Source organism: Vicugna pacos, unplaced genomic scaffold, assembly GCF_048564905.1.
Source record: "Vicugna pacos unplaced genomic scaffold, VicPac4 scaffold_20, whole genome shotgun sequence".
NCBI lineage: Eukaryota > Metazoa > Chordata > Mammalia > Artiodactyla > Camelidae > Vicugna > Vicugna pacos.
In genome coordinates this window covers 40,095,978-40,115,902 of record NW_027328741.1, presented here as the reverse complement: position 1 = coordinate 40,115,902, position 19,925 = coordinate 40,095,978, and the positions used below count along the sequence as shown (strand labels likewise).

At 46.2% G+C, this 19,925-nt stretch overlaps 1 protein-coding gene across 1 annotated transcript in view; it reads left to right on the top strand.

Moving 5' to 3' along the window:
* LOC140693984 (uncharacterized) overlaps positions 1–19,925 on the top strand; it is a 244,706-nt gene that overhangs the window by 140,072 nt on the left and 84,709 nt on the right. The gene's annotated exons all lie outside the window — the stretch shown is intronic.

The window sequence follows — 19,925 nt, the reverse complement described above, 5'->3', positions numbered from 1 at the left end:
TGAAATACACCCAGAACATTCTGTTTCATTGGGGGAAGTTGTTTTTTGTTTGTTTTTTTAATGAGAAATTATTTTACCAGAGCCTAACCAACCTGGGAGAAGGGAAATCCCTTCTGTGTCACCCAAATTGGGGTGGGGGGAAAGAGACACACTTGTGGAGGTCACAGCTCAGGGCACAGGCTCAATGAGAACTAATCACAGGACTGCAGATGCCCTGCTCTGTCCCGCTCCCCCAACACCTTACCTCCATGTCAGTAGGGCCCGTGTGTAATAACAGGAATAATACTAACAGAAGTAAATGTCTCAGGAGTGTCTAGGGAAAACCCAAAGACAGCGGGGAGATGAAAACAAGGACACACAGGCTGTTTTAGCCTCTCACACCAATAGCTGTAGCAAACTACACACAGCCCAGCCCCAGTAGATAAACAGACAACCTCACAGAAGAAATTATTTATTTTGGTTCTCTTACCCAGTGCATTCCATGGTGCATCCTCGCCTAGAATTGAGTGGAAGCAAGTCCATCTCAGAAGGGACATAACTGAAGAGGGATGGCTTCCCAGACTCTGAGGGGCAGAGAGAGCACCAGCCTGGGTTAGAGAAAGGTGAGGGGTGGGGTAGGGTGTGGGCTGCCTTCTTCCCCATATAAGGAACCTTCCTGAGGCCAGCACAGTAGGAGGGAGGGCCATGGGGTGGAAGCAGCCAGACTTCATCCTGAGAACTGTTGGGATGCCTCAAAGGGACCATTCAGGTGCCCAAACTGGGCCCTGATTGAGGGAGCCAGTCGGTCTGACTCAGAGCCCAGGACTGAGGTGGGCTCACAGCAGGCCGGTATTACTTGGCCGGATCCATTTCACTTCTCCGAAGCCCTGTGTAAAACATGAAGCGTGGACGGCCTGGTGAGCACAGCTCTGCCCTCAAGACCGGTTTCAACTCCTCTCTTCCCAGAGAACAGCATCTCTGAACCCGTCCTGGGTGACCTCACAGAGATCACCCTAGTGGCCCAGGCTAGTGACCAGGAACATGTACCTTCCTGCAGGCAACCCCTGACGTCCACTGATGCATCATATACTGGCAAAGAGTGAGTCACTGTGCATTGGTCTAACAGCAGAGACTCTGCCAAAGGCCCAAGAGGTGGTGTGTGGGACATGCAGGGGTGCAGGAGTGTAAGCAGTGCAAAAGTGTAACTGGTGACAGGGGTGCAGGGGCTGTGGAGGGCGCAGGCATTTCAGGGGATGTGGGGGTGGAGGGATGCAGAATTGCAGAGAGTAGCAGGGGTGCAGAGGTGCAGGGAGTGTAGGGATGCAGGGAGGTGCTCAGGGACCTGGCCAGGATAAGAAGGCAAGTGCACATCCTTGCAGTCAGCCTGACCCCGGTAGGCTATTGCAATGCTTTTGGGCTGCGGCGGCGGCGGTGGCGGTTGGGAGGCTGCCCGGGCAAGCCGATCGATTTCTTCTCTTCCCTGCAGCCTGGCCTGGGGTGGGGCTTGGCCGCCGGAGATTCGCCAGATGTTGCACTCCAGGTAAGCTTGCTCCTGGGAGGTGGGGCGGTTAGGTCAGAAGGCAGTGGCAGCGGCAGAGGGGCGGAGCGGGTCTACCCCTGGTGAACGGGTGGAATAGCTGCCTTGTCCCGGCTGCTGGGCCTGGGAGCGGCCTCTTCTTCCCCAGGTCGCCGGACACTCCTGTCCCACTCAGCTTGCTGAGTGCGGAGTGGGGGCGGGGCCGTTAAGGTGCGGGACCCACGGGGGGAGGGAGGCTGCCGCGGGGGAGCCGATCAATTCGCTCCGCTCTCCCCAGAGGCGGAGCCAGGGGCGGCTTCTGCTGTCCTAGAGGTGGGACGCGGGTCTCCAGATGAGCTTGCTCCTGGGAGGCGGCGGCGGAGGCGGCAGGGGCAGGGGATGTGTTCCAGGGAGTTGCTCCATTTCTTCTCTCCCCCACGGCCTGGCTTGGGGGCGACGTCTGCCGCCGGAGATTTGCCTCAGGTCCGACTCCAGGTGAGCTTGCTCCTGGGAGATGGGTGCGGTGCGGTCAGGGGGCTGGTAAGGTGGTGGCTGCAGGCATAGGGAGGCTGCCCCGGAGGAGACTGTGGATTAGCTCCATGTCTGCACCGCGTGGCCTGAAGGCGGCCTCTGCTGCTCCAGGTCCCGGGACACCCCTGTCCCACTTTGCCTGCTGGGGGCGGGAGGCAGGGTAGTCAGGGTGCAGGGGTGGCGGTGGTCGGGGGCCTGCAGCGGGGGAGCGGACCATTTGCTCCCATCTTCCCCGCGTCTTGTCCTGGGGGCGGTCGCTGTTGCCCTGTGTTATGAGACGCGTGTATCCTAGTCGGCCTGACCCCGGGAGTTGGACTTGGTACTTTGGGGGTGGTGGCAGCAGCGGCAGGTTTTCCCATGGAACTTGTCCATTTGCTCCCACTTCCCCCCATGGTTTGCCCTGGGGGCGGTCCCTGTTGTCCCAAGTTCGTCGGACGTCCATCTCCAGGTCAGCCTGCTCCCTAGAGGAGGCCACTGTGAGATCATGGGCAAGAGTGGTGGCTGCTGCGGGGGTAGGGGCTGCCTTGGGGAGCTGGTGGATTGGCTCCCGTCTCCCCGATGGCCTGGTGTGGGAGTGGCCTCTCCTGCCCCAGGTCACCAGACGCACCTGTCCCACTCAGCCTGCTGGGGGAGGGGCGCCCTGGGCGGTGCCTTTAAGGTGCGGGGGTGGCGATGGCGGGGGTAGAAGACCTGCAGCGCGGAGCCTGTCAATTTGCTCTCCTCTTCCCCGTGACCAATCCTGGGGGCGTCCTCTGCTGCCCAAGAAGCCGGATGCCCGTCTCCAGGTCAGCTTGCTCCTGGGAGACGGGCCCGATGTGGTCGAGGGGCAGAGGCAGTTGCGACGGCCGGCTGCCCCGCCTAATGGGGCCACTTCTTCTCCTCTCCCCTGACCTGGCCTGGGGACGTCCTCTCTGGCGCAAGATTCGCCTGACACCCCACACCTGGTCTGACTGCTCCTGGAAGGTGGGCGCGGTGAGATCAGGAGGTGGAGAGGACAGGGGCTGCCCCTGGAGAGCTGGAGGATAAGCTCCAATCTCTCTGCAGGCCTGACGTGGGGGCGGCCTCTGCTGCCCCTCGTTCCCAGGTCACACTTCTTCGGGTCATATTTCCCCGGGGTTGCGGTAGGGTGCGGGGGCGTCGGGGTGTTGGCGGGGGTATGGAGCCTGTCACTCGGGAGCTGGGGGTTTAGCGCCCATCTTTTCCGCAGATTGGCCTGTGGGCAGCCTCTGTTGCTCCAGATCGCAAAGCAATTTCCCTGACAGCTTAGCCACCAGAGGTGGGCAGGATGGGCTGAGAGGGCTGAGGCAGCCGCCAAGGCAGCGACGGAGGGGGCTGTCCCTGGCCAGCTGGTCAATTTGTTCCCATCTCAACCTTTGCTGCCCCAGTTTCGCAGAACGCCCTTCTCCAGTTTATTCTTCTCCAGGGAGGTGGGCGCAGTGCATGCAGCCCGAGGTCTGGGCTCTCCCTTGGGAGGGGCAGAACTCTCTTGTTCTCCTTTGTCTTTATTCTTCAGCGAAGTGGTTACTGGACGCAATTCTTAATTCTGAGAAAGTGTAGCCTGTGTTATGGAAGAGCTGCTGGACAGTGAGGTTTCTGGGTGGATTTTCACATCAGCTGATGCCCCAGGCAGGCAGGAAAGCTATTACTCAGAGCTTCTTAGTCTGGGGTTGGGGATGGCCCCGCCATCCTTGCCATGCTTTTTAAAAATGTGTTACTCCCCTCTTTTTCCTAGGTGACATTTTAGGTTATTGGGTCTCAGATTGCTGGCACTCTCATCCCTGTTCTCAGACATCTTTTAAACTTGGGTGAAGTGATAAGTAGGGGAAGATGATTTACTGAAAGGTAAGAATACTTAAATTCGCATTAAAGCTACATTCTGTCAATCTTTCTAAAATGATTTTCCTCTGATTCTAAATCCACGACCTAGTGAATGTTGTACTCCTGTGTAAAATCATTGATCTTCACATCACATTTGTTGAGTGGTCAACGAGATTTGTTAATTAGATTATTCCTGAAAGGAAAAGTTCAGGCTTTTCAGAATTCCTTGTCTGATGTCACCCAGGCAGTCACAGTAGAAGACGGAGCTGATATAAAAATCCCTCAGCTGCCTGAACTGCAAAGCTTCTGGGATTACTGATCCCTGAAATGCAGGTGACTCTTGATGATAATCTGGGGGATGGTTTAAATGATCAGATTCTTCCAGTCCTATAAATGGGTTCCGTGGCCCCAGCCCCGGGAGAACTGGACATAAGGGCCATATCGTGTGTGGTGGGATGGGAAGGCAAGGTGTAAGAGCTGGAATCACTGAGATTCCACACTCGCTAAACACAGACTCCAGAGCCTAATTGTTGTCAGGTTCTGTTCTGGATTTGAGAGTGTGTTCATACATGATTCTTGCCCTTCTGGAGTCACTGCCTGGGTGGAAGTAACCTTTACATAGATCTGTGGAGGATGACATTTAAGTAGATGGGCTGTTATGGTTCTCAATGTGCCCAGGCTTGCTCTTCCAGGCACTCGTGGGACTAACGCGAGTCATGTTATTCACTCATTCACTGATTTATTACCCTTGAATTGATCACTCGTCCCACAGTAAGTGAAACAAGGTAACAGGAAGCTGAGTTTTGTCCCCTCTCCTATCACTGATTGTTTTTCAGTCGGGCGCCCTGCGTATGCATTGTGAAACGGTGGTATTTCGTGCCCAATGGGGCAGCACTGTCAGTTCTGAGAATCAGGGGAGACACATGGGTAGGACAGCACCCTGACACACATGGCACCCCCCATCCCGTGAGACAGAATTGTCGATGCTCAGGTGACCCGATGTAGACTGCGGTGCTAAACCTGAGCATGTTTAGTTATCCTGGTGGCTATGAAAATACAGACTACCAGTCGCTACCTCTGGAGACTCTGAGGGTGTGCACCCCAGGATTCTGCATTTTAAGAAGCACTTTAACGAATCCTGATGAAGAGATCTGAGTGTCCCACGGAGAAACACTGGTGTGCGAGGCACCAATATTGAGGATTCTCAGGGAACGATGTCTTTTTAGGATGGTCCATGGGCCCTCACTTTAGACTTTTGCCTTGAGTTTAATTGTATGTGTTCAGAAGTGATGTCTTTCAATTCCAGTGCATGTCAGCATGCTCTGTGCAGGGATTTACTCTCAGTAGATGGCAAAAACTATGATTCTTCAGGTCACCGAGCTACACTGTGAACGATATTTTATTTTGGTTTTCTTTGTAGCAATGCAGAGTCTCCCGAGAAGAGATTTAGACTCAACAGCTTTGTGTCAGACTTTGGAAGACCGCTGCTGCCCAAGGTGTTCTCTGGCAGTGCAATGACGAATCTAGGTCCCTCTTTCACTGCTACATCAATGAAGTGGACCACTTGGACAAGGCCAAAGCTGGTATCCCTACCATAGCCCTTTACAGTGTTATTCGGCTCCAGGAAGCCATCAGATGCAGCAGGTGGCCAGAGGAGGAGCCGAACAGACTCATGAAATGTGACATCCCCAACTTTATCAACACGGACCAGAACTCTGCCTTTGTGGAAGATGATTTCCTGATTTTGTAACTACCGATTGTTCTAGAAAATAAGCCAGTTGCCCAGAACTCACACAAAGACTTGAATTGAGAAACGTGCTTTCTCAGGTATCTTTCTGAAGATGTGAAGTCTGTCTTTGTATGGAAGGAAGTCCCCTTTCACAAAACTGAATGTGTTTGTGTCTGAGAGAGGGAAATGGAGACAGAAAGACGAAGAAGCAGAAGAGAGCCCCCTCAGAAGAGATCTAGTTAAGGTGAGTTTTTGTGCCTTTAAAAAACATTTGGGGTTTTAGGGGGAACAAAGTATTTACACTGTCTTATTCTCCTCATTGGAAACCTTGGCCCCGTCGTCAGAGTCAGCGGCCTTGAACGGGGGTTGCACGCTGCGTTTCATCTGGCACTGCCACTTCCACGCTCTGCCTTTAGCACGTTGCTTTGCCTGTCAGGGTTGCCACCCTTTTAACTGTAAGGTGAGGAGTCTGGAGTAGATGATCCACCCCAGCTCTGCTGTTTTGCAAATTTCTGATTTCGTATTCGGATGAGTCTGGGATACACCCAGAGCAGTATAAACCAGGCCCTACCTCCTGCCTATTGCTGGGGCATCCCTCAGGTCTGTGCCTTCTACTCAACCCTTTACTGAGCCCAGCTTTTGTCAGGAGCCCAAGTGCCTACCGGGATGGCAGGGGACTTGTCTTTCGTGGTCACGGTGGCCAAGAATTCTATTGGTGTGCTGAAACAACTCTTCTGAGATCCTCCACCCACCCCTGCTCAAACCTAATGACAGCACTACGGTTCCTTTCCTAGGAGGAGGATCAATCCATGGTGCATTTTATGACAATCCTGTCCCCAGGGATGCACGGAAGTTTATCAGCTGAGTGAGGGGAGGTGCCTCTGTGTCCCTGTATCTCTGTCTGCTGACAGTTCGCTGCCACCGGCTACTGAACAAGAAAAGTGCTATTCACCATGTTGTGTGTTTTCCAAATGTGTAGGTGATGGTCTTGTGGCTCGTGCGTGGGCTTTGATTTGGGATGGTGAAGGGCTTATAAATACCTCATCAACATGTATTCGAGGTGGCCTGGTGCCACACAGATTTGATTCATGAAGGCATCAAGCCTGCACACTGGTTTGGAAACAACTTGGTTTTGATCATTCACACTGCATGCATGACTCGCTGCTAATCTCTGGGTGGTTTTTTCATTTCAGATTTATTCACCCCATGTCTTGCTTAAGCTGAAAAATACATTTATTTCACCAGAATATTCTCTGATTCTTTGTTTACACACATCCAGTTTTTTTAATTCCTTTAAAAATGATTCTGTGTTTATAATGCCTCCTAATTTCTATCATCTCTATGTTGCCAGTGGCCTGAGACATGCACCAGATTTGATGCCGGAACAGTTCCACCAAAAGAAATCCCTTTGCCGTAATATCTTTTGAGGAAAATATTATTCTTTAAGGCTCTAACAGTAAATCGTAGAAGAAAGCATGGAACATTTCTTGTAGTTAATACATGTTCATGCGAAAAGAAATGATATTTTCATTAAACAATGTTGATTTTAATAACTTTTACAAATGTGAACATTATTATTCATAATTTAAGTAACCAGATAAAACCACAGTTATTTATTATGAAGATTGAAAACTATTTACATGGTCTCTTAATTAGAAGTAGCTTTATTAGAAGACTGAAGGGTATTTAAAAGATGGAAAAATACCCATGATGACACCATCATTTTTATTAACTAAATATCAAGAACTGTGCAGGGATAAGATTTAACCCTCTGCAAACTGCCAAGTTAGCATGAGGTAGTTTGTGGATGCTGCCAGAGGACAGGACACTCCCCCAGGATCAGAGACAAAGGACTCCCTGCCAGCACAGAAGGCAGCCTGTGGTTCAAGTTCATATTGGTTCCTGAGTTCCTTTCCTATTGCTGTTGTAACAAAGGACCACAGACTCAGTGGCTTAAAGCAATACACATTCATCTTCTCACTGTTCTAGGGTGCAGTAGTGCAAAGTCAATGTCAGTGGGCTAAAACCAAGGAGTGGCCAAGGCTAAGTTCCACACCTAGGCTCTTGGGAGGGATTCATCATCCTACCTTTCCCAGCTTGCAGAGGTGCTCACACTCCTTGGCCCAGGGCCCTGTGTCACTGTGACCTCTGCTGCCACTTTACATCTCTGTCTCTGACTATATAGATATAGAGGAAGAGTCTTCTACATCTGGTATGGACCCTTTTTCCTACATGGACATTGTATCCCTATTTATGTGCAGATGAAAACCCCTTCCCTCCAGGGTGCGGTGGCATCAGCTCACAAGATGACCACTCTGGGCTTTAAGTGTCCTCTTTGTATTGTCATCAGGGAACTTCTCTTTCCATAGTTAGCTCTGTGTTACTTTGTTGTTATATTTTACCCAGAATTACTGAAAGTTTTACTTAAAAGGGATCCTAATTAGCTCTGTTTACCTGTTTCCAGAGCTGAAAGCTTCAGTTCTAGAGTATCAGTTTGATTTTTCCTAAAAATACATTCCAGTATATTTCTCTGGTGAAAGTCTCTACCCTGTTATCTATTCTCCCATCATTTCCTTATTTTCTTGAATATATTAAAAGTATTTTATAGCCTTTATTGGTAACTCTGATGCCTACATCACCTGGGGTTTGCATCCTTTGTCTAATGCTCCTTATTCTCATGTTATCTGTCATATAGTCTGGACATGTTGCATGTCTAGAAATTCTTTATTACATGGCAGACATTGCAAATGAAAAATCCATGTTATCTTCCGTGAGAGCTTTTCTACCTTCCCGTTAGGCAGACAGTGTGAGGGACTGATCATGTCACTCCAATCAGGCGCTGAGGTGGATCAGGACTAAAGTGCCTTTTTTCTTAAAACAGCTTTGAGGTATACTTGGCAAAATAATTTTCACACGTTTAAAGTGTACAGCTTAATATGTTTTGACGTAAGAATATCCCCAAGGAACCATGACCACACTCAAGACAGTGAACATACCCATCACCCACAAAGCTTCTCTCCTGACTTTTTTTGTCCCTCCCTCCCTCCCCGTCTCTTCCCCTGGGAACCATTGATCTGCTTTCTATCACAACATATTGGTTTGCATTTTCAAGATCCTTATATGAATGGATTCATGCAGTATCTACTCTATGTTGTCTGACTTCTTTCATTCAGTGTAATTATTTTGAGAATCATCTGTGTTGCTGTATTAATAGCTTATTTGTCTTATAGTAGAGTATTGTTTAGTGCTGAGTTTTTACTGAAGAGTTTATTGTGAGCAGTGTTTGTATAGACCATCATTTCTTTCTGCATTTACTTCTTGATGGATGCATGGGTTATTTACAACTTGTGCTATTATAAATAAAATAGCAGTGAATATTTGGTTATAAGTCTTTGTATGGACATATGCTTTTCCTTTCTAAAGCACCAGATGAGGAATGTCTGGATTATATGGTACATAGGTGTTTACCTTTTTAAAAGAATCTGTTAAAGACTTTTCCAAAATGGTTGTACTATTGTAAATTCCTCGTGGTGTGTATCAGTTCTGGTTGCTCTACTTCCTTGCCAGCACCTTGTAAGGTCAGTCTTTCTAACTGTATTCATTCTAGTATGTATGTGAACTAGTATCTCACTGTGGTTTTTAAAAGTATTTCTCTAATCATTAATGACACCTTTAATCAGCATCTTTTCATATGCTTATTATCCATCTGGATATCTTTACTGAAGTGTGTTTTCTGGCCTCATTCATTCAGGTGTTTGAATTATTATTGAATTTTGAGACCTCTTTATTCTGGATCAGATACAAAGAGAGACCATTATCAGATATATGATCTGCAAATAGCTTCTGTCTATGGCTTGTCTTTTCATTTGCTTAGCAGTGTTTAGAAGAGCATTGAAGAGTCTTCATGTTCATAAAGTTCACTCTATCAGTTTCTTTTTAAAATAGATGATACTTTTGGTGTCATAGCAAAGAAAAATTTGCCAAACCCAAGGCCATAAAGCTTAAGCCTATGCTTGTTCTCCTAGCTGTTTTATAGTTTTAGATTTCCTATTAAGATCTATGATCCATTTTGAGGTAAATTTTGTATATTTTGTGAGGTGTGAATCAAAGTTCATTTTTTTTTTTGCGTATCACTATCTAATTGTTCCAGCACTACATGCTGAAAAGATCCTTTCTCCACAGCATCCTTTTTGAGAATCAATTGTCTGTATAAGTCTTGGTTTAGTTCTGAACATTCTATTGTGTTCCATTATTCTATTTTCCTGTTTTACACCAACACCCTAATTTCTGATTACTGTAGCTTTATAAAAAAAAAGTTTGAAAATCAGATAGTGCAAGTCTTCCAACATTGTTTTTCTTGTTCAAAGTTGTTTTGGATTTTTGGGATCCTTTGAATTTTTATATGAATTATAGAATAAGTTTTTAAATTCCTTACATCCTGTTCTGCCAAAATTCCACCCATGTCTTTGGCCGTCTCCAGAGCCACATTTTCTGAAGAAGTCTCTCTAGATCCCAGGTGAAAGGAATTTCTCTTTCGTCTGTGCTCAAATCACATTTGATATTATTTGATTCCATTTAATCATATTTGCCTGTATGTACTTGTCTGATCTTTCCAGCCATTTAGTAAATCTCAAAAGATTAGGAATCTTGACTTGGTTCCCTCTGTGTGCTGAGAAACTAGTTCTATGCTTTGCAGGAGTGAGCCCTGCAGTAAGAGGTATCTGCAGCACACATCTAGCTCATTGCTTGAATATTGTCAAGGAATTCTGCAGATTTAGAATTGTTTATTGATTGTTGTCTCCAAGACGGCTCAGTCTTTTTTATTTCTATTGCTACTGCTGCAGTTTCAAAGAACAATGGGCTAGTTATTTTCCAAATATCAAATCATACTCTAATTGTGTTGTCACGCAAATTATGTGCTGCTGTGTCTTAACAACCTGCTTAGTGTTCACAGGCTCCTTCACTCATGGAAAATTTGGGAGAATGTCATATCCTTAGAGATAGCAATGCTGTCTTTGGCGACCTGAGCAGCAGTATCTGAATTCACTCCTGCTGTTTTTCCAGTGTCCCCTCTAGACCTCCTCCAGCCCTCCATGGGGGGCCCTGCAGTTCTGCCCTAGAAAAGCCTGTTGCTTCTCAGGAAGACTTCCCTATGAAACATAATCATGTCCTTCTTGTGGGGACATTCAGTCCAGAGACCTGAAAGCAGGGGAAAATGTTCAGCCTGCTTTTGGTAGAACCTAAATTCTTCCATACTTGTTAGAAGCAATTTCAATGAGGAAACTGTTTTGGCATCTAACAAATCAGCATAAATGACTGATGAGGAAGATCAGCTTCCCCATCCCACTCAGTCGTCATGTTGATGTGACACACACATTGGCAAACATTTTCCCCTGTGAGCAACGTAAAGTTCAAGACGTTATGAATGGCTTTTTATTTTTATTTCTTAGTCTTTCCACATTCACTGTGTCTCGTGAGATTATATGAATCCTGCTTATTTTCAGCCCAGCACTAAACTTTTTAAAAGGATCACGTGTTTAAAAGGCTAGTGGACAATTTTTTAGAAGACAGAAATCCTTAGATTTTGGTCCCAGAGTTGAATCTTGGTTAGTGGTGAATGAAAATTCCCGTTAAAATTTTAAATTCAGTGATATAAAGTCTTAAAAATAGTTAAATATTAGTCAATTTCATTAAACACTATAAGAGTTATTTACCTTTAAGCCTGTTTCTGGGGCAATTTTGCAATGATTCCCTCCCTTTATCGATTCCCTCTTTATCAGAATCCTTGAGAGGCCCCTGTCATCATTGTCAGTATCATCATTATCATCATGGAACTGATTCTTCTGGAAGATTCTAGGAAAATAAAGAGATGGACGGGATTATGTGTAGGTCAGTGTGTGCATGTACAATAAGAACAGCTGTCAGGCATTAGATGCAAGATACCCATTTCATTTAGGGGAGAATGTGGTCATGAAATCCTGATGTGGTGAATGAAGGAAGCGGTGGGAACAGGATAGTCAATGCAAAGGAGGAGGAAGTGAGTGAGTTGGAGAGCATAGATCCTTGGTTAGTTGATCAGCACATTGGTAAGAATGAGGGGAGTGTGATGGCAGAATCATGTCCCTCCCCGGCCACAGGGTAGACACCTGTGAGATGTTACTGTACATGGCAAAAGGGATGACAGATATTTTAGGATTAAAAATCTTAGAGGATTTCTGTCTCCTAAATTGTCTATTAGTTAGCCTTTAAACCCATGATACATTATTATAGATTAGTGCAGGGGCACAAATAAAAAGGATTCATATAATCTCACCAGACAAACTGAATGTAGAAAGGATAAGGAAGAAAAACAAAAAGTCACTTATAAGTGCCTTGAACCATAAATTGCTCATGAGGAAATGTTACACAAGGTGAATGTCACAGCCACATACACACTGCCTGAGTGGGATGGGACAAGGGGATCCTGAGATGAGACAATAGGGTGAGTAGTCTGGATTGTCCAGGTGGGCTGAATGTAATCACAGGGGTCCTTAAATTGGAGGATATTTCCCAGCTGAGTTTAAAATCAGAGGGAGGTGTAGCGATGGAGCAATGTTCAGAAAGGCTGCTGACCATGAAAATGGAGGAAGTTGAGGGGCACAAGCTAAGGAAGGTGGGTGACCTCTGTAAACTGGAAAAAAAAAAAGGAAACATTCTCTTCTAGACCCTCTAGAAGGAAGGAACCCTGCTGGTATCTTGAATTTATCCCAATGAGAACTGTGTTGGATCTCTGACATCCACAGCCATAAGCTGATAAGTCTGTGCTGGTTTAAGCTATTAAGCTTAATGGAATTTGTTACAGTGGTAATAGGAAAATAACATAGTGAGCGGTAGTGTAAGGGATTAAAGGTCTAGGATGGGGTGTGGAGAGAATTCTGACATTTACACCTAAAAAACAACCAGGTGAAGTGGGAAGGTGTTTTAAGGAAGTCCTACCTGGCAGGGCTGTCAAGCAGACTGGAGTGAGCGAATCCTTGGAGTTAGAGGAATCAATTAAACCTCTACAAGGAAAATAAGAAATAAAATGTAGCAGGGCTTCAGTGTTAGTAGATGTAGGAATGGAAATGGGCAGAGAGATATAAACATTATTTTGAAATTAGCTACAGGTTTGATGACTGCATGTTTGGGAGAGTTAGCCGATGTGTGGACTGAATGCATCCCCTCAAAATCCATATGTCGAAACCTCATCTCCCAGGTTGATGATATAAGGATGCGGGGCCTTTGGGAGGTGATTAGTAGGCTAAAATGAGGTCATGAGAGTAGAGCCCTCATGAATGGTATTAGTGTTCTTATACAGGGCCCCAAAGTGCTTGCTTCTCTCTCCTCTCTGGGCCATGAAGATAGTGGGAAGACAGCCATCTTCGAGCTGGCAATCCTCTCCCAGATACATTGACCTTGAAAGCCTCAGCCTCCAAACCATAAGGAATATGCTGGTTGTTTAAGCCACCCGACACACGGTAATTTGTTACAGAATCCCAGACTGACGAAGACAGTGGAGAATGCCACTGCGTTTGGCACTGATTGCCTGGAGAATGCTGAAACCCAGGGAAGTGGGCAGCACAGACGTTTACTCATTTAATCCTGCCAACACTGTAGGGGATAGAGTCTACATTTTCCTCGCTATTTAAAAGGTAAGGGAAAAGAGGCACAAATAATAACAATGACAATGACAACAACAACAACAACAGCAACAATAATTTGTCCAAGATTCACACAGAACTCCCTGGAGGGAGAGTGAGAATTAATACTTATGCAGGCTGGCCCCAGAGCCCCTGCTCATAACTACTAAGTCAGATCACCTTGCTTATTTAGATCAGTTTTTTTTCAACTGTGATATGAGTGTACTGTGTCCAGTAACTTATAATTTCAAAATACCTCACTGTAAGGGAAACATTAGTTGCAGGCATTACAACCCACAGAAAGCTAGACATACAAAAATAACTTGTTAGGGCAAGATAACCAAAAATGTTTTTAAATATTATACCTGCTGACCCTTTGCAATAAAGTGTTTATTTATAATTCTGTCTGGCTACAGAATAACATCATAATCCTGCATGTGGCTGGTGGCTCCCGTGTTGGACAGCAAGGGTCTAGAGAATTTAAATGACTTGCCCAGCCTTGCCCAGGAAGCTCGTGGTGGGATCAGAGCTATAGTCTGGGACTGTTCCTTCCTATCCAACAATTCCCTCATGGAAGTTTAGAAGCTTCTCCTTTGGTGCCCAGCTGTCTATCCGTACTTATGACATCTTGTCAGGTGCCACGGCCTGCTCCTGAACATCAGCCAGAACCCACTTCTGCTCTTTTTTGGCCAGGTAATACCTTCTAGCAACTTCCATTGCCTTCTTGGCATCAGTTTTTACATGGAAGGGTAGTGGCTAGAGAAGGAAATGTGTCCACATGACAGGTTTTTCATAAATATAGTAGGAGTGGTCAAGAGAAGAAAACCTCAGGAATACGAGTGGAAGCAGGTCATTTAATATACCAAATGCGTACTTTCAATGTATGTTTGTGTTTCCGAGTCCACGCTTGTTCTACTCGTGCATTATAGGCCAACACATCAGGAGACAAGGATTTGGGGCAAGAAATAGCGGCTTTAATTTGTAAAGCCAGCGGAGAAGATGGTAGACCAATGTCCTGGAGAACCATCATCCCAAGTCAGAATTCAGGCTCTTCTTATATTAAAAAGGGGAAGCGGGAATGCTTGGTTGTTGCAAACTTGGTGTATGAATTCTTTGTTGTTAGAATCCTTTGTTCTTGCAGCTCTTCACCTGGGTCAGATCCGTGTAAACCTCCAACAAGCAAATGTTATTTTCTATTCTGTATCTTGTTATCTTTATACGAATGGAAAAGTGATAATATCCTTCAAAGTCAGAGCCTTGAGAATAGGGTCTCCTGTATATTTCACGATCTAGGCAACATTGTTTCACAAAAGGTGCAGAAACAGCAAGACTAAGCCTAGGAAACAGGGCACAGGTTTAAAGTCAAAGGAACAGATCTAATATGGAGTCAGATTTGTTCTTTCCTATTTCAGTAGTGCCATGGAGAAGGCACTGTGGGCAGCTTTCTGTAGGGTCCTGGAGGCTTTCTCTCTCAGCCTCTGTGCGCCTCTATTGAAAACCCGTCATCGCTATCTGGCCTGCTGGAAAACCAGTCCGCCTGTTTTGCCCTGAAGTTGTGTTCTGTTTATAACTCATCTCTACTCCTTGGAAAACAACTCAATAAAAACTCAGTTGGTTTCCCACCAGCCCTGAGCAGGGGTGAGGGATAGCATGTTATTATTTTATTAAAAAAATATATAAAAGAGTTTTAAAACAGCACTGGGCACATAGGAGAGAGACAATCAATGCTTCCTGGCTTAAATCGAAAATGATGACTCAGTGAGTCTATGGCTGCTGTATTTGCTGAGCTAGTTACTCCTTTGCTCCATTACACATTTATTTTAACTGAAAAAGAAATATATGCATATGGTTAAAAAAATTCAAACAGAGCAAAAAATACTCAAGTGAAAGAAGTTTTCCCTCATCCTCTGTTCTTACACGCCTCCCTGGAGATGCCAATGTTTACAATCCTTTGTGTGCTTTTCCAGATATGCTATGCAAGTTCCCACCAATGTATGTAAATTCCTTTAAAGTTTTACTTATTTTTAACTTTAAGGGATTTAAATCCTCAAGTGGCTTCTGCCACAGTAATAGAAAAGAAGAAATCTGACTCCATATTAGATCTGTTCCTTTGACTTTAACCCTGTGCTCTGTCTCCTAGGCTTCTTCTTGCTTGTAAAACAATGTTGCCTAGAGCCTAAAATATACAGGAGAGCCTATTCTGAAGGCTCTGACCTTTAAGGGTATTTAACACTTTTCCAATCATATAAAGATAACACGTTGCAGAATAGAAAATAACGTTTGTTTTGTTGGAGGTTTACAGGGATCTGACCCAGGGAGATAGCTGCAAGAACAAAGGATTCTAACAAGAAGGAATTCCTACACCAAGAAGTTTGCAAAAACCAAGCACATAGGAAAGCAGCCTGAATTCTGACTTGGGGAGATGGTTTTCCAGGACATTAGTTTGCCATCTAGGTCTACAGAAACTTGCTATTCCATGCCCCAACACTTGGTCTCCCAACTTACTGGCCTGTCCTGCACTGAGGAGAATGAATTTGGACTCAATAACACTTCTACCTACCTAGCAAGTTGGACACTGGGACTGAGGGCAGCTCTCCCACACACAGGGGCCTACGGTGAGCCCTTGATTATTCCCCGAGGTTGGGGTGTGGTTTACCCAGGAGGGATGGGGACTCTACACCAACACTCAGGCAGTCTGCTCCTTCTGGGGCTCTGACATTTTACCTCCCGCTCCCTGCCAGCCCAACATTTGGGACAGTGGAGCTAAGGCAGAGATCGTGCCTGCCTGTTTCCCAGCGTGTAAAAGGGGAATATGTACTCTTCCCAAGGTAGTTCTGAGAAACAACACCTGCGGGTGCTTGGTTCCCTGAGCAACAGTAAACCTAGCTCCTTGTGGGGGCAACGGGTATGATACCCGTAGGGTTTCTGCAGAGACCTTAGCTGGAGGGCTGGGCCAGGGACGTAAAATATGAGCTGTGGGCAATGACGGGTAAGAGAAGGGTGTATAGGCAGGACTGCTGCCTCCTTCGGGGTGCCACAAGAGGTAAAACGCTTTCTCCCCATCTCTGTTACTCCCCTCCCAATTCCAGATAACTGCCTTCCCTCTGCTCCTCCTGTCCATGTGTCTCCCTCCACTTTTCCCCGCCTCCCCTCCTCCTCCCCTATTCTCCCTCCCTCGGTTCCCCTTCTCTCTCAGGACCCAGAGCGGATCGCTGGCCCTCCTGCGCATGCGCAGTTGCTGCCAGCTGGACCGCGGGTTGGAAGCTCCAGCTCCGAGCCGGGGATCGGCCCCAATGGCTTCTCAGCTCTGTCGCCCTGTAGGCCTTTGGCTACTGCCTGGGGCCGGGGCCTCTGGCTGTGGAAGTGCAAGGTGAGGGGATATCGGGAAAGGGGTGAGGCGGCTGCGGGAGGGCGGTCGGCGTGTCACAGCCCCCCAGGGCGCCAGTCAGCGTGTGTTCAGCTGGATTGCTCGGGCCAGACCCCTCTGCCCGCGCCACCTGCCCCGGCGCCCCGGCCACAGCTGTCCAGGGCCAGGTGTGCCCCTGCGCCTCTTGGCCCAGCCGGGCTCCCCTCAGTCCGCGGCTGGCGTCCGCTTCCCCTCTCCCGCCCGCGAGTCCTCCCCTCCCGGGCTTCCTCTCCTAGGCCGCCGACCCGTCCCCACCACTGGGCGGGCTGTGTCCCGGGCGGGCGGGGTCTGCACACCCGGACGGGGCGGGCGGCTTGGGCTGGGGCTGGGGCTGGCCTCCGAGCGGGGCTGCAGCCCGCACCCCCCCTTTCCCTCCCCCCTAGGGCTGCCCTCCTTTCCCTTTCACCCTCCCTCAGGACCAGCTCAGTGGCGTGTGTGCTGCTCCCCGGACTGAGCCTCTGGCTGTAGCGCCCAGCTTCACCTGGTGGAGTCGGGAAAAGGGAGCATCAGTGCTGAGCAAGCTTCTGTCTCCTCCCTCAGTGTTTCTGCCGCAGGTAAGTATCTTGAACACTTTCAGGTGTTATGATGGCGGTGCTTGTTGATGTCACGTGTTTTTATAGTGAGAGGGATTAACAGTGGTGAAAGCAGGGCTTGGTTCTGTTAAAAATGAGCTGAAGGCATGAAGCTGTGATATCCTCCTTCCTTCCCTCTCCAAGGGTGAAACGTGTGACAGTCAATTTTAAAAAGATAGTTACAGTCCCTAGCTAGCCCAGCCCAGCTACTGTGTGTTAACAGGAACAGCATCACCAGAGGCCTTGGAGACCCAGGGATATTGCAGTCCTAAAGAACTCCTGGCACAGTTTGGTTTGTATTGGTTTTTTGTTTTTCTTAAATTGTGGGACAGACTAGTGGTATAAAAAGAAAAATATTTGTCAAGAAATATTTTTTCATATAACAGCGTTATTGTGATATAGTTCACACACCATGAAGTACATCCATTTAAATGGTAAAATTCAGCAGCTTTTAGCATATTCACAGTTGTGCAACCATTATTATTCCAGAACGTTTTTATCACTTCAGAAAGAGCAGTGGAAATTAATGACCTATCCACCCCTCCCCAGTGGTGGTTCTAAAGAAATTTCTTGGCTAATCTTGACCATAAATTCACTTGTTACATTCCAAGAAAAATCTGGTAGGAATTCTAATCAGAATTGCAATGAATCTGTCTATCAAAACAGGAAGAATTAACGTCTTTATGGCACAAACTTCTTCTACCCATGAATATATTTCGGACCCTATATTTTCCTCTGTCCAGAGCCTGGCCCATGGGAAGTCCTCACTACTTGTTGGGCTTGTGAATGATGAGATTCTATACATCGTTAGTTGCAGCTGTAGCCTTTCACAGAAGAGAAAAGAAACCTCAGTGAAGCAAGTGACTCTCTGATGGTCAGAAAGAGTGACAGCCATTGCTGGAGTGATCCAGTGGACTTGGTGTTTACAACCAGAATTCTCCACCACCTACAGCTAAGGGGATTAGAGTGTTCTTTTATTTTTTCTTAATGGCGTTGCTTTTATTTTTACTTATTTTTTAAATTATTTTTTATTTAAGTGTAGTCAATTTACAATGTTAGTTTCAGGTGTACAGCAGAGATTCAGTTATAAACATATGCATATGTATATACATATGTTTTAGATTGTTTTTAGTATAACTCATTACAAGAAATTGAATATAGTTCCCTGTGTTATATAGCAGGTCCTTGTCATTTATTTTATATTTACTAATTTGTATCTGTTAATCCCTCCTTTCCTGCCTGCTAAATACAGTTTGCTTTCTATGTCCATGAGTCCATTTATAGGAGTACCATTTTTCCTAGTAATATATGCTCTTTGGCTGCTTTCAGTTTCAGTAATTCCATCTTATCTGTGGGCGCTTTTCTTCTGGTTGCCTTTATGTGGTTTGCACACGTGGTAATAGAGATCTTTATTTGGGAGAACTCCAGGTCTCGTGTAGTCCCTGGTACAGAATGCCCACTGAATTGATGATTGAACTGGGAAAAAAGCACAGTAAATGCTGGAATTTCCACTATGGTTGAGAATTCCAGGTTTCAATAACCTGTTTAGACAACCTTACTATTGGCTGCACCCATACTGGGTAATTTGGTGGAAATTCATGGTATGGTGGTGTAGAGACGGGGCCTTATATTCTTCTTCTCTTTCTATTTTCTAACACTCATTTTCCTGGGCCTTCCAGATCCTCCCCCAGAAGTGCCCAGGGCTGGCTTGGTGCTGCACTGAGGCAATATTTGTTAATAACGCCCTTTCCTCTTCTCCTCTGAGCCTCCGTTTCTTTCTGTGCACAATGAGCGCTTAGACTAGATAAATACTTTTCAGTTTCTTTTAAAGCCATGTTTCCTTTGAGAAACAGAAAATGCAAATATCTCCTCTCAACCCAACCCTTTAGATTTTGGTATGTCCTCCAAGGAGTGACATAGCTCTTTGTGAAAAATTGATGTGATTTTGATTGCAGGTGACACAGAGAAGACTCTTCAGAGATTTATTGCAGGGAGAGGGCAGGAAAGAGGCAGTATGTGACACTTTCTAGTGTGAGCAACGGAGCAGGGACTTGGATTTAAATACGGTGTCTGACGTGGCCTCTCTCTAATCTTGTAGAATGTGATAAACTTCTCTACCTCAGTTTCTTGATGTGTCAAGTTGGGGTGATAATATTTTAAGGCTTCTGTGAAACATTATACAAATAAGACATTTGTGTCTCGGTAGAAACAAGATCTGCTAGGGATTCAGGGATTTGTTTAAAAAAAATTCTTGTCCATAGCACTCTGTCTGTGTGTATTTAGAAGTTCCTGGAGGGTGAGGGTGAGTCTAAAGTCCATTGTGGGACAGGTGGCCCATATTTCTCCGTGTCCCAGTTTACCCCCTACTCCCCAGTCCTCTTCCTCAGTCCAGGATGAAGTTCCCTAGTAGATTTACACAGAGGTCTTGTGGAAATGGCTTTTCATTTTATTGTTTCACCAAGAAGGGCTGCCATCATGATCTCTGTGGTCAGGTTTTGAAGGGCTGCCATCATGATATCTGGTAAGAATTCTATGCAATTTGGAGTTCCAATTTAATGAAAAGAAAAAAATTACAAATAGAAAATTAGAACAAGGGTGGTGACAGGGGCTCTTTTAAGTGGACACCATTAGCTTTGTTAGCTTCAGGTGCTGTGGCCTGTTGCCACGAGGACCCATCCTCTTGCTCTGAAGTTGGAGGGACTAGTGGGCTCAGTGG